General features: G+C 35.7%; 1 protein-coding gene across 3 annotated transcripts in view; it reads right to left on the reverse strand.

The window, feature by feature from the left end:
• Nucleotides 1-3,012, reverse strand: part of LOC111515389 (uncharacterized) — an 82,370-nt gene extending 79,358 nt beyond the window's left edge. The window contains exon 1 of one of the 3 annotated variants that reach the window (XM_074186625.1): nucleotides 2,929-3,012. The gene's annotated coding sequence lies outside the window, so the exon portion shown is untranslated. Of the gene's footprint in view, nucleotides 1-2,524; nucleotides 2,697-2,747 lie in introns of those variants that run through there. The other 2 variants (XM_074186622.1, XM_074186623.1) reach the window with 2 other exon arrangements.
• Nucleotides 3,013-6,266: the final 3,254 nt, after the last annotated feature.

A 6,266-nucleotide genomic window follows, 5' to 3' on the forward strand; every position in this document is an offset into this window, starting at 1 on the left:
CAGAAGAATATATTTTGAAATTTTCATAGACAAACTATTTTTGATAAGTGAGAAATTTGACTTTTTTGAGTAATTCAGTTCCGAATATATGGAATTATTTTTATTCGCACCCAAGGAACGTATGGTACGCAAATCTGTTTGGACACATCGATAGATATACTTCGGAAGAATATATCCTAAAATTTTGATCGACAAATTATTTTTGATAAGTGAGAAATTTGACTTTTTTTGAGTAATTCAGTTCCGAATATACGGAACTATTTTTTTTCGCACCCAAGGAACGTATGGTACGCAAAGTACGCAAATCTGTTCAGGCACGTCGATAGATATACTTCAGAAGAATATATTGTGCAATTTTCATCGACAAACTATTTTTGATAAGTGAGAAATTTGACTTTTTTTGAGATATTCAGTTCCGAATATACGGAACTATTTTTTTTTCGCACCCAAGGAACGTATGGTACGCAAATCTGTTCAGGCACGTCGATAGATATACTTCAGAAGAATATATTCTGAAATTTTCATCGACAAACTATTTTTCATAAGTGAGAAATTTGACTTTTTTTGAATAATTCAGTTCCGAATATATGGAACTATTTTTTTCCCACCCAAGAAACGAATGGTACGCAAATCTCTTTCAGCACGTCGATAGATATACTTTCGCTGAATTGATTCTGAAATTTTCGTCAACAAACTATTTTTGATCAGTGAGAAATTCGATATTTTGTGGATGAGTCTTTCCTGGGCATTCGGTATTGTTTAACGCAGGATATTTCAAATGACATACTTTTCACAAGTCAGAAAATTTTTACCGAGAAACTATTTTTCCAGTTCTCATTCGCTACATGTTTCGGTACAAATAAATTTTTCCTGAATAATATTTTACTCTTATTTCACATTTTTTTCGGTTCCGAAACAGAAAACTGTATACGGACAGTTGGCTGATATAATGAGTTTATGTAGAATGCTGACTCATTTATTCGACATGTTTCAATAATTAATCGTGTTTTTAAAATGATAACATCAAAATACAGGTAAAATTATTAATATTTGCAATCTGGCAACACTGTTCGCAAATCTCATTCTAAACCCTGTTCGATTGTCCTTCGTCATAAACTGTGGATGAAAAGTTGTGGGTAACTTCACACTAATCAGAAAATGCGCCTTGAGGCATGGAACATATGTACCAAATATGCCAAAGATGTCTACAAAATTATCTCAGTTATTATTAAAAAACTGATTATTTTTGAAAACTTTGCCACCCTGTATCTCAAAAGTTAAGGCGTTTAGGACATACGTCCATAGGACGTTTTTTCCTTAAAATGGGTCTAAGAAAAACCTCCTCAAATATTAGCATGTGTTTAAGGAACACCCTATATAGTCTTTATGATTTTAGCCTCCCCTGTTCTCCAATGCACGAGCCGTCACTGAAATGGACACCAATATGTCTTGGCACAATCATGTCACTGTATTTGCAAAGACTGCTTCTCAAAACCCTGTTCCGAAACAGAAAACTGTATAAATCTCAGCAACTTTTGATGCTTTATAAAGCTCAGATCACACCTTCTTTGGAGTATTGTTCCCATGCATGGAACTCCGCCCCCAAACATAACCTAAAGTTACTGGATTCCATCCAAAAAAGAGCCATCCGCCTGATTGGAGACGCGAACATCACGTGCAATCTTGGTAGCCTGGAACATAGAAGAGAGGTTAGAGATTTGTCTCTCTTCTATAGATATTTTCACGGAAGTGTTCAACTTAGTACGTAGTAGTACGTTTTAAGTTTCAACTTAGTAAACCTTGAACTTTACTGTTTAAGTACTCTTTCATCTGGAGAACGGCGTTTATGTGGAATAAACCTCCTGAGAATGTTTTTCCAAATGGATTTAATCTCCAGCCATTCAAATCCAATGTGAATCGCTACATTCGCGCAAGCTCCGCTCTAAGAGCGCCTTAATTATTTTCCTATAGTGCTTGTGTATTGTCCTTAAGAAAAGAATGGGAAACGATAAGATACAACTGCAAGTTTTCTGCAATATAACATACATAAATAACATATCTTCCATCATTATCAGCCAATGGGCCGAAATACAGGTACCTCGACATGTACCATCATAACATCTCAATGTTTACGTTTTGTTTATTGAGTATTGGTTTTATAAAAAACATCTCAACAAGTAAAGGTCAAATTTTCAAGGATATCAAGTTAGGTAAGTTGGAATATTGGATTTCAATTAGCAAATTCCATTAATGAAATTGTTTGACAACTAAACATGATCTTTTGTCCTATCTAACCCATTTTATATTCAAGCTTGTTACATAGAAAAGTGAATGCAAACGATAAAATACAAACTGACAGCTTTCTGCAATATAACAGATGACATAAAAAACATAAATGAGTATTCTGTCTGTGAAAAATATGAATGTACTTTGTAGCTCTTTAAGAACGGTTTCTTAGTTGTTATTGAAGACTGGCGAAATGGTGATTCTAATTAATAGGGACACCTCCAAACTGAGTACGCACCTACTTATATGAATTCCTTTTATCCACCACAAAAACAACACATTGTTTCACTTCCTTGCTACCTATCCGTACCTACGTTCGAAGTGCCGAAGGAATTATTTCTAGAAAGTGTCAGATTATACAACCCGGTAGGTACCTGCTCAACAAAGGAAGCACTGGCGTTGCATGTTATCTACATAATAATAGTTCATTAACTGACAAAATTCAAATCACGAACACTTACCAGAATGACGTATACAAATATTAATGTGGAAACGGGGACCAATAATCCAATGTATGTACAATAATTGCAGAATTCAGAACCAGGAAAACTAGCTACAAAACTCGTTTCACAAATATGTAATAAAATTCTGACGAGCCGAGGTGTATACGTAACAACTAGCACGTAACATCGATACACCTACCTACAAGAAGTTTTCAAAACAACTGCCGGCCGGTTGTGTTGCCCCGCTTGAGATACGATTGACTTCACTTACTCTTACAGGTGAGTCATAACGTCATAACCTGTAAAACGCGAGTAGGTTCACATGCCTACCAGGATGTTAAGGCAGTAGCGTAGCCAGGAATTTCGGGTTCCGAAACCAGGGGGTGCTTCCCCGGGAAAAATTTTGAAAAACGGGGTACTAAATAGAGGGTTTTGAACTAATTTTAACACTTCATAATCGAAAAAACCGTAAATATTCGTTTTGAGGGCATCCGGCGATTTTGAAAACATTTTTGACTGTACTCACGCATTTTGATGGGTAGATTACCAATCCGGAAGAAAAAAGCGGCGCTCTCCATTATTTACAAAGTTACGGCCCTCCCAAAGTTTAGAAAAGGGCAACTTTTCTGCCTTCTTTTTCACAAGATAAACTATTTAAAAACACAAGCATTTATTCACTAGGTCACCTTTACATCTTATTCCTCCTTCCTTGATACTTTTCACTTCAACAATCAACATTTCTCCAATAAAAATGTTGAAAAATGTAAGGAGCTGCTTTTTGATTATATACAGTGTGTTTCACTTCTCATGGAAACACCCCCGTATCTTCCGTAATATTCGAGGTAGAACGATGAAACTCTCTGGACTGATGGAAATGCTCAAAATGCACCTACCACCTGAATGGGGTTGGCCAAAGTGATATACACTGTATGCCACTCGCGATGGAACACCCCATTTTTAAGGTCAAACATATTAGGGGCAAAATAGGCTCAAAATTCCTTCAGATTCGTGATCAAGACTACCAACTTTGACGAATACACTTTTTTCCTGAAAAAATGTCAGTCCTGAAACATCCGAATTTGTCTCACTTCTTATGAAAACACCCCCGTATCTTCCGTAATATTCGAGGTAAAACGATGAAACTCTCTGGACTGATGGAAATGCTCAAAATGCACCTACCACCTGAATGGGGTTGGCCAAAGTGATATACACTGTCCGCCACTGGCGATGGAACACCCCATTTTTACGGTAAAACATATTAGGGGGCAAAATAGGCCCAAATTCCTTCAGATTCGTGATCAAGACTACCAACTTTGACGAATACACTTTTTTCCTGAAAAAATGTCAGTCCTGAAACATCCAAATTTGTCTCACTTCTTATGAAAACACCCCCGTATCTTCCGTAATATTCGAGGTAAAACGATGAAACTCTCTGGACTGATGGAAATGCTCAAAATGCACCTACCACCTGAATGGGGTTGGCCAAAGTGATATACACTGTCCGCCACTCGCGATGGAACACCCCATTTTTACGGTAAAGCATATTAGGGGCAAAATAGGCTCAAAATTCCTTCAGATTCGTGATCAGGACTACCAACTTACTACGAATACACTTTTTTTCTGAAAAAATTTCAGTACTGAAAAATCCGAATTTATCTCACTTCTCATGGAAACACCCCCGTATCTTCCGTAATAATTGAAGTAGATTTTTTTTTTGGTTTTGACATCAAAACATGAACATCAGTCCTGGGAGTTTCATCGTTCCACCTCTAATATTACGGAAGATACGGGGGTGTTTCCATAAGAAGTGAGACAAATTCGGATTTTTCAGGACTGAAATTTTTTCAGGAAAAAAGTGTATTCGTAGTAAGTTGGTAGTTCTGATCACGAATCTGAGCCTATTTTGCCCCCTAATATGTTTTGCCGTAAAAATGGGGTGTTCCATCGCGAGTGGCGGACAGTGTATATCACTTTGGCCAACTCCATTCAGGTGGTATGTGCATTTTGAGCATTTCCATCAGTCCAGAGAGTTTCATCGTTCTACCTCGAATATTACGGAAGATACGGGGGTGTTTCCATGAGAAGTGAGACACACTGTATCTGTAATTTACGTTTTTAAGGTTAATGGCATAGTTGGTACGACTGATGCAAGCATTCGTTTTCAACTTAAGTTTTGTTTGTTGTTTATTTAAACTTTCAAAAAGTCTTCGATCAAATATAGCATTATGTTCTTCTCAGCAAATTGACGAAATTGGGACTCTCTAACCAACTGCTTACTCTAATTGAATAATATCTAGTTAACAGAAAACAATTCGTCGAATATGAATCTTTCAAATCGGCTCAGTAGGTAGTTACATCTGGGGTACCACAAGGTTTCAATCTTGGACCTCTTTTATTTTTGATTTTTATTAATGACTTGGCAACCTCTTTGAGTATTCCTAACCTACTATTTGTAGACGACCTGAAACTATATTATAAAATGAGATAAAAGATCTTGGTATAACATATGACAGTATATTAACATTTACAACACATATAAGGAATATGCCTGCTGGTGCAAATAGGATGCTTGGATTCATTTACAGAAATGGAAAGCAAAGAAAGTTCCTAAAATACTTATGTCTAAAAGTTGATGGATAATACCCCTCGAGAGGCATCGATCAAAACATTTTGTTGACATGATTTGATATGACATCTTTGGAAAATAGGACAGTTATCCTTGGTATAAAATTACTGCATAAATCACTAAACAACAATATTGACAGTACGGCTCTTTTACCCGGAATCAATTTCTTAGTACCAAGAAGTGAAGGTCGACACAATCTGAAAGTCTATTACGAAGCATCACGCACAAATGTTATGCTACGATCACCACTTAATTTTAAGTGCAGTAGCTTCAATAAAATCTGTGAACATTGCGATATTCATTTGGATTCTCTGAACGCCTTGTTATCATGTTTCCACAATCACTTTTAATAATAACATAAATAACATTTGTGTCAGTACTGCTGCATTACATGATTTGTAACTTTTTGGAAGAAAAAAGGAATTTTTCATTCCTTTTTTCAAATTCTACGTATACGCATATTTTATATATACTTTGTTTTAGCATTTACTTTTATACATTTCTATATCCCATTATTTTCAATATTTATTTCATATATACTCTGTAATAATAGCATTTCCTGTAACTGGGTACTCCTGTTGGAAATAAATCGCTTTTTTATAATATATATACTCTGCCTCGATCTCACAATCAAAACACTGGCTATCGTGGAAAAGTTTCAGTGTTTTTAGATTGTAGATATTTGTTTGTTTTGCATTCTTTGGGAGTAAACAATCAGAGCTTCCAAAATATATCTGTTTTTCCAAACCGGTCAACCAAACCTGAAATTAATGAATGAATCAATCAATCAATCACTGTACTTTATTGTCTAAGAAAAAAATCTTATTGACAAAGCATATGAAAACAATACTATTATACAAAATAACATACACATATATATACACACACACATATATAACACATATATGCAC

Source organism: Leptinotarsa decemlineata, unplaced genomic scaffold (genome assembly GCF_025532065.1).
Source record: "Leptinotarsa decemlineata unplaced genomic scaffold, Ldec_3_MD MMD2_P_RNA_scaffold_4, whole genome shotgun sequence".
Taxonomy (NCBI): domain Eukaryota; kingdom Metazoa; phylum Arthropoda; class Insecta; order Coleoptera; family Chrysomelidae; genus Leptinotarsa; species Leptinotarsa decemlineata.